Source organism: Chamaea fasciata, unplaced genomic scaffold, assembly GCF_029207755.1.
Source record: "Chamaea fasciata isolate MVZ Bird 193981 ecotype frontalis unplaced genomic scaffold, bChaFas1.0.hap1 SCAF_345, whole genome shotgun sequence".
NCBI lineage: Eukaryota > Metazoa > Chordata > Aves > Passeriformes > Sylviidae > Chamaea > Chamaea fasciata.
In genome coordinates this window covers 73,563-82,622 of record NW_027094430.1, presented here as the reverse complement: position 1 = coordinate 82,622, position 9,060 = coordinate 73,563, and the positions used below count along the sequence as shown (strand labels likewise).

General features: G+C 39.5%; 1 long non-coding RNA gene across 1 annotated transcript; it reads right to left on the bottom strand.

Moving 5' to 3' along the window:
• Nucleotides 1-3,217: 3,217 nt before the first annotated feature.
• LOC136305280 (uncharacterized) lies at nt 3,218-6,287 on the bottom strand. The gene is made up of 3 exons (XR_010725218.1): nt 6,153-6,287; nt 5,505-5,615; nt 3,218-4,697 (listed from the first exon to the last, which is right to left on the bottom strand). It is a non-coding gene; the product is annotated as an uncharacterized lncRNA (long non-coding RNA).
• Nucleotides 6,288-9,060: the final 2,773 nt, after the last annotated feature.

Sequence of the window (9,060 nt, the reverse complement as noted above, 5' to 3'; positions counted from 1 at the left end):
AAAAAAAAAAAAGGAACTTTGCATAACAGCAAAGCTTATTGGAGCTCATGGACTTATGGATATCAAATGTTTTCTAACCCAATCCTCCTTGGTGAAGGGGAGTTTTCCTTGGTCTCCTGGGTTAGATATTCCTGAGGGCTGGTCTTGTCAGTGAAGACCGGTGCAAAGAGAGCATTCAATAACTCTGCCTTCTCTGCATCCTCTGTTGCCAGGGTCCCCCCTCCACAAAGTAACAGGCCCACATTATCCTTAGTTTTCCTTTTGTTTTTGATGTATTTGAAAAAGCCTTTCTTGTCCTTGACATCTTTGACCAGTTTTAATTCCAGATGGGCCTTGGCCTTCCTTGTGTCATTTCTCCTTACTCTGACAACCTCTCTATGTTCATTCCAAGTGGCCTGACCCTGCTTCCGTCTCCTGCATATTTCCTGCTTACATTTTAGTAATTACAGGAGTTCTTTATGCATCCACAAAGGTCTCCTTCTCCCTTTGCTCAATTACTCGCTACTCTGGATGCATCTTTCTTGAGCCTAGAGAAAGAGATCTGTGATTATCAACCAGCTCTCTTGGACCCCTCTTTGCTGAAGGACCTACCCCCATGGGACACTTTCAAGGAGACCCCTGAAAAGGCTAAAAGGAGCTCTCCTGGAGTCCATGGTTGTCATCTTACTTGTTGCCTGCTCCCTCCTCATCCAATTCTGAACTCCACAATCTCACTGTTACTGCAGCCAAGGTTGTGCTCAGCATTCACATCTCCAATGAGGTCTTCCCTGTTAGTACAGTAACAGCACACAATTCCTTGTAGAATCCTGCACTACCTATGTGGGACATTGTCACCAATACTTTCCAGGAACCCCCTGCACTGTTTGTGCTTCATTGAGGACCGGTTGCAGCTGGATGGATTGACAAGCTATGTCATTAAAACAAGTAATTTAAATTAATTTAATGGAAAATATTTAATAGTCTTTAAGACTTTTGAAACTCTCTGCTGCGGATGAAAGACCCTGTATTTCCCTTTTCTGTATGCTTGGTCTGCACTTTTCCAGATTCTCTGATGCAAATCTGCCTCATGACTCTGGACTGTAGCACCTAAAAAAAAAAACAACAAAGGCCTCAAATTCTCTTGTGAGGAAAAGCTCCCTCTGTTATCAGATCTGGAAATTATAAGCATTTTCAAAATCATTGGTATTAAAACACTTGTAATCACCTTGGAACTCAGATGGTATTTCCCTTTTTAAATTCAGCTATCATTTTCCTCATAGCAAAATTAATGCAATTTTAACTTATGCTATTTTATTTAATTTCAAGAATACAAAATTCATTAGAAAGCACATTATAAAATATGTTTTGCCAGAAACATCTCCAATATTACAGCAAATAATCCTGTTACTTCCTTCTATTATTTATAGTGCTTTTTTTCTCTTGTCCTTAACTTTAAACATTTTCTAGTAAAAGATGGAAGATGAAGCAAGAACCTCCACAAAATTTATGCACCTGGATAAAGAAGAATCCTTTCATATTTTCTGGTTTGACTTCTTTATGCATTTTTTTTCTGAAATTGTTTTCAATTTGGCTCAAGTTCCTTGAAGAACATGAAAGTAGCACTGCAAAAAGGAATAGTATTCTGAATAGATAATACAAGAATGAAAAGATCCCCTGAACTGAGCAGGGAAGATAGACTGTAGGAAGGGTGGATAAGAGGTGTCAGTTCTGTGATCTTCCTTATCGTTCTAGTTTGACTCACTGAATAGTTTTAATCAAGTTGAACAATCCTCTTTCATTCCCTGATTCGGGATCTGTGAAGACACTAGTCTTTTCCTACTTTGCAGAGCTTTTGAAAGAGGCACATGAACAGACTATCACAGAAGTACAAGGCCAAAGTAGTAAAAGTATAATAGAAGGCAACGAGTGTTTTGCTCTTAGGGAAAACACTATTGCATATCATCTGAACTGGGACTACACTGTAGGCATTTTCACTCCTACATCTGTCACTGGAAACTGCAGAGGACAGCATTTCACCATAGTATTAAAAATGTGATGGAGATCTTACCTCTTCATTCATTATGAAGAAAGGTGTAATAGAAGAAACAACAGTTAAGGGACATTTTCTAATTAAAATATTTCATGTATTCAGTATTTCTTGTTGTAAATACATAAAGATAAGGATTTATTAAGCAAAAATTCATTGCTACTACAGAAACCTTCTCTGCTTTAAGACCAGCACTGTAAGGGAGGATACAATCTGCATACTCTGACAATTAACTTTAATTCTTAATCTTTGCCAAACACAGATGTTTAAAATACTGGTAGCCTGAGAAATATTTACTTTCTCTGATAATATAAGTCAGCAGAAGCTAAAAGTCCCTATTGGGTTTGAAGTAGAGTTCATCAACTTGCACACTGAGACGCAGCTTAATAAAAATCAGTCTTGGAGGACATGTCTCCTTGGCCTTGCAGACAAATACACAGGCTGCTCTTTCCAGTCCCCAGCACAGGCCTCCCCCTCGCTGGTCAAGCAAATGGAGAAATAAGGTTATTCTATTTTTAGCTTCTTTTAATGAGATTTATTGGATAGACAGGAGTTCAAAATTCCACAGCATTGAAGCTGCAAAGCTGCAGCTCTGCTGGTGCTGTGCTGGGCCCCCTCTAGGCCTATGGATGTCACATTGAAAGCTGCTGAATTGCCCCAGGGAGGAGCTGGATGGTGTCAGAGTCGTAGCTCCAGTGAGATACTCGAACATTTCTATGACAGTTGAGCATTTAGGTGACAGCTAAAAGACTTAGTGAGCTCCTATATTTTGTAAAGTTCACCACTTGTAGCTGTCTCCTGTACTCAAAAGCTTATTCCACACCTCCCTTGATGCTGAGGTTTTGTCATTACATAGTGCTAAATGCAATGAATCTCTGGAAAAATCTTTGTTAAGGGTCCTGCAGAGCCTGCTGGCTTTTGCCAGCTGAGAGCTCTCCTGGGGAGTGACCACATACTCCCCAGGAGAGCTGTAGACCTGGAGTGCCAATGCCAGCAGCAAACTTTCCTAATTAATTGTAGCTATACTGCAATCTGTTAAGGAGCTGTGTGATGGCAACTGAACAATGATAACTGGCACTCACTGATGCCAGATCATAAAAAGCTAAATTACATGTTTGGTTGATCTAGTATTGGGGGAAGAAAGGGAAAAAATACCATATGTTGTTTTTTTATCTTTTTAGAGTTGTTTAATGTTCCTCTTAGGAGTACTTTCTTTTGCAGAATTCCTTTGTAATAAATTATTTCCCTTTCAGCCTGAATGCACACTATGCAGTACCACATTAGGTACTCTTCTCTTTTTAGAAATATTGTTTTTTAGCAAGGTGCAGAATTCAGAGAAAAAAAAAAAGTCAAGGAAACTACATAGTACATGATACCTAGGAGACTTACAGAAGGAACTCAGTCTTTCTTTAAGAAAAAATTAAGAAAGACAGCTGAATTGAAGCCTTGAGGTGTTCTAAATCGGCCTGGGAAAGTACCATGAAGAGAGGCTGTTTGCCTGATAAAAATTGTCTCTAGAAGAGATTCAGAGCTGATATTTTGAAGTGTGGGTGCACAAGAGGAACTGGAATGATTACATGGGCAAAGATACTGATATTTGTGTTCCTTTTGAGTTACCTCTACATACTGTTAAAAGGAAAAATTGGCCATTGTGAGCAAATATGGTGGCCAGTGGATAGTAACAATAAGATCTCGCTTACTTTGAGTTTTATTGGATTAGGGGAGCATGGTGGGGACACCACCCCAGGAAGCTGCACAGATGGTAGTTATTATACATCCTTTTTATCTTCATTTAAGAAACAGTTCCTGCTTATTTCTCAAGTTGACACACATGAAAGAGATGACAAGACCAAAATCTTGCAGATATTAAAGTGGGGGAAAAATGCTGAGCAGCCACCTTTTTTGCAAACAGTGCACTGTGGAAAAGCAATAAAACTACCAACATGGGCATATATCACTGCTGTAGATGTTTCCTTCTTATCAAGGGCAAGTTTATCTATAAATTGCAGTGAGAAGAATATTGCTGCTGAATCAGAACCACAAAAAGAAAGAAAACACACATGAAAGAAGATAATAAGTGGTTTGAATATCAACATTTCATTTTTTTGGGAAGAAACTCCTGACCTGCAGGGCCCCCCTTATTTCTCCAGATTTCAGGCACCAAGAGGGATCCTTTCATTTCTTTGCTGAGGTCCTTTAGTGAGTAGGGTGCTGAGAGTGCTGCATGGCTTCCAAAGCAAAGGGGCTCAGGCCCTCCTGAGTAATGCTGTGGAGCTGTCAAGATTTCCAAGAACCTCCACAGCACCCTCTTGCTGCCAGGCCAAGTGGAGACCCTGCCTGTGTGACCATTGTCTCTGCACCCTCCATCCTACCAAACCACTGGTTGGAAAATGTCTGACAAAACTCCCTTGAAGTTCTATTTAGTTTTCTTTTCACAAGACAGCACTTGCTTTGGATGGAAAATTTATGTTTTTTTATTTTTCCTCTAAAGACTAAATGGCAAAAGCCAAAACATTTTGGCCAGATGTGTGGAAAAATTTCATTTGGCACAGTTGCCAATGGTTTGTGGGAGTTACTCCTTGGCTGTCTCATGCCTTTGCTGTCCTCACCAAGCCGCCGGATGACGGTGTCTCCTGAAATGCACTGTGGCAACGGTTCTGCTCTGGCATCTCTGCAAAGAAGAGAGAGTGCATGAGGGAAGAACCTGGCTCCAGGAGCAAATAGGAAGAGGTCCTCTGCAGCAGCACATTTGGGCCATATGGGCAAATGTCAAAGTTTTAAACAGATAAAAAGGGTACTTAGGAGAAAAAAAACAACCCACCTTTCCAAGCAGTTCTGGTTAGAACTGGCTTTTTACCTTTTTTAGGAGGAGGACAGTGAAAGAATCATCTCTGTCAGCTCATAGCAATGCTCTTGCTCAGATGCCCTAAAGCTCATTCTCTCCTGTGTTTGTCTTTGCTATAGACTTCCAAATGCAGCAGCAAGGTAGCAGATTTGATTTTTCATGTGGTGAGATGAAGACTATTCATTTCCTATTCCCTAGCAACTGCCTGTATAAACAACTACCAGGTAAGTAGTAAAACTGGGTTGAGAACTAAAAGCAAATTGACACTGAAAATAAATAGGTTTTGGACCAGAAGTGATTCAAGAGAATGAAAAGAAGAGTTAAATCCAAATGGAAGTAATTGGTTTTTTCTTTCATGAAATGCACGTATGTAGCGGAAGAAAGCACTAAGTCCAGCCATCATTTCCTAGCAGCACTCAACAATTTTCACAATATTACCTGCAAAACTAATCATGTTTAGTTTTTTCACAAATGCAGAAGTACTGCATATTTTGACTCATGTCATTTTGCTTATAGTTTTTCCATATGTGTTTGTGCTCCCAGTTTCCACACTTGCTTCTCAACCTCAGCTCACCCATCTTGGCCATGGTGCTGCCGCATCACCAATGCCAACCTCACAAAGCACATCCATACCTCTGGCTCAGAGCTCTTTGAGGAAATTGACTTTTCTCCTCCTAATGTCACGCCTGAAAGGCTTCTCAGCCTGTGGATGTGTGGAGATCACAACCATGGGGTTTTAAGATTCTGTAATACATAAGAACATGGAGACATTATCCTCTATATTTCCCTGCATTATTACAGATCATAAAATCACAGAATCATGAAGGCTGGAAAAAACATCCAAGATCATCAAGTCCAACCTCCAACCAAATACCACAGCATCAACTAAACCATATCTCAAAGTGCCACACCTACTTATTTTCTGGACACTTCCAGGGATAGTGATGCTACCATTTCCCTGGGCAGCCTGTTCCAATTTTACGGCTTATTACCACAAAAACCAGCATTAGCAAACAGGCCTATGCTTAATGAAGGGAATATGTTTCTGTTGCGGTAGCCTTCTTGTTAGAGGGTAGAAATGAGCCATGACACAGACTTCTTGTTTATCACAGCATGAAAGGGGTCCTGTTTTTTTCCTCTTTACAGCTTAGCCATCCTGACTCCAACTACTCACTGACTCTGGCTGCAGCAAGCTCCTACTGTAGGTTTCCCTTGCAGCCTCTGACTGCTGGTTTTTTCCTGCTAAATTATGACTGCATGTTTTAGTTTACAGGCTTTTACCTAGCTAGACTGTGACTGCAGGTTCCAACAACAGGGTCTAACTGCAGACCCAGACCGAGCTCATAGCAGTGATTCTCCCTCATCAAGATGCTGCTCCTTCTTCATAATCCTCCTCACTAGCTAACCCACTCCCTTTTATCACAATTATCTTTACTGGATATAGCTGTAACTCATCAGGGGCAAGGCTGTATTGTTTATTTAACACAGCTGTTACTTATCAGGGGTGAGGTCACCTATATTCCCTTCTACATGTTTCTCCTAAGTTTAAAAAAATTCTCTCAGCAATTACTAGTATGGCAGCAATCAATAAGACTACCAATCAATAGTATAGCATCTACCAATAGTGCAGCAAAAATCAACTAGAGTAACCATCAGTATTTTAGCAGTAGCCAAGTAGGTATGTACTGTTACAAATTACTAAAAATTCTTTATTAGTAAAGCAATTTATCAGTAGAACTGCAGATATACTTATTGAACATATAATGTGAGTATTAAGCAAATTAGAAGGGGACAAACTGTCCAGAAGTGGGAGGACAAATTATATGAACCCCAGAAGCGGGCCCAAATGGAACAAACAATGTAACGGAGATAGTCTTACTTCAGACGTGGAAACTGGGGTCAGCAAGGCACCCCAGTGACAGTCCAAGATTTCATAGAAAGTTCATGTGGAGAAGTCAACCTGTTTAGGGAATGAAAAGTATGTGCAGCACAGGAAGTTAGAGAGAAAACAGCTCCATTTTGGATAAAAAATATAAGTAAATTTTATCACAGAGACATAAGAGTAGTTAGGGCACCATCACTCTGAGCAGCCAATAGATATCAATTGGTAGTTTTCATCTAGGGCAGATGATGGATGAAAATGTTTTCTGTTCTTTTAGACCAATTTTTTTTTTCAAACTTTTATCTTCTTGCTGATAGAACAGCCAATGGCACCTACTAGTTCATGCTTTCTCAGGACGTTTTTCCATTTTTCCAGATTATTGTTCACCTTTTCAGATATTAGTCGCTGTTACAGTTCCTTGCTTTTGCAGTTATTGATGGTATCTCTGGAGGTTTCCAATTTCTAGGTACTCAGGTGTACTTCAAAGATGCCAGATGAGCACTTCTTGAGGATGCCTCTGGTTCATAGGCTCAAAGTCCCCAGGCTGGCAGGCATTTCATCTGAGAGTATTTTTCAAGTAGATATTTTCTTCTGTTAAGCAGTTTTCCCCTTCTAATCAGGCTGCCTTTATGGCTGTTCCCATTCACCTCACCACCTGTGTCACGGTTTGGTGGCCACCATGTTAAGGCTGCAAGTTGCTAGGCTTGTTTACTAAAGAAAAAAATTAATATTATGGATATGGGCTTGTCTACAAGTGTGAATGGATGTTATTTCAATTTTGGTTTGATGTAAGCAAAAAAAATTAAGCAGGAGCTAGCTTGGAGTAGAGAAAAATGCTGTGAAAGTTTCTGAGAAGGTCTAAATTCTAAGTGTTGTCTCTGCAAGTTACAAAAAGAGGTGAGCTGGGTTTTGTTCTTTGGTTGGGGCTTTTTCTTCCATCAGAATAAAAGTTGTGAAAAATTTTTTGCTTTATATTGTAGCCAAAGAACTGTATGGAAAGAATATTAGAGAAAATGTTTTTGCCTACATTTTCCACTTATCCCTTTTCAAAAAGAAGCTGGGTTTTTTCTTTAATCTGATTTTATGTGGGCTTAAAAAAAAAAAAAAGAACATAAAAGTAGAAGCCCCAGGCAAAACTCTTTTACATGATAGGAAAATGGAGAGTAAGACTCCCAGCTCAGACCTGTTTCAGTTCTCTAAAGAGATGGAGGTGGGACTGTTTTGTTCTTCACTTTGCCATTGCAGAAGATCTGGACACAAGCAGATATGGTGCAAATTTGAAAGGTATATTGATCTCATTTCTACCTAAAAGTGACCAAAAGGACGGATCTGGAAAGTTAAGTTTAAAATAAATCATTGTCTTAAAAAGTGCCACATTTCATTTCCATTAAGTAGATTGTTAGATGACAAATGAGCACCATTTGATAAATCAACAACATGAAGGTAGGAAGGCCAAGGCTGTGCAATGGTCAGCTAAAGCTCTTTCATCCTGTGTCAAACATCTGAGAAAAAATACTGTAGCATAACAAATTAGTAAATCTATTTCTGTTTGGCATTCAGAAAATATTCTCAGTGCTTCACTTCTGATGGTTGTCAGCTGGACAATTCTGCTAAATAACTGAATTTACAACTTTGGAAAAAAATCAAATTTATTTAGTAGGTCTCCTTTACAGTAAGCAAACAAACCAACACCTACAAGAAACAGCAGGATGGTCAGAGTCATAGTAATTTGCATCAGACTGTTACCTAAAACATGCAGGTAGCATGCATTACCTTTCTGCAGTTCCATTAGCACAGGAGAAGTTTACTCCTCGTGCATGTTTGAACTCTTCAGCAATTATCTTAAATGTGAATTAGAGAACTGGGTTATTCTCTTTTTTTGCTGTGACTGGGACTCAGATCAAGGGCTCCCTGAGTAAATCCCTCCATACCTTTATGGGTTTGTGTTTTAGATCTTGATTTGGACTGATGAAGCTTGCTGATTTGCACTAAATGTCCAACAGTGTTTTTAGGTGAGTATCTATGTAAATAAAGTCAGTGTGATGGATATTAAATAATAGGAACAGCACCTGAGTTTTAGATAAAGGATAGGCAGTGATTGAAAGCAGAGTACAGGCTGGCTGTCTGAAGGAATTTACTGAGTATACCAAATGTCTTATTTCTCTTGTGTCAAGCATTGTATACCTTTGAGGGTACAGAAATGTCAACTTCCAATCTGTAAAAATGTAAGCTGCATGAGCCACATCCCATTTCAGTGTTAGAAATCATACTAACGAAAATGTATCTGATTTTCAGGCATGTGAGGTT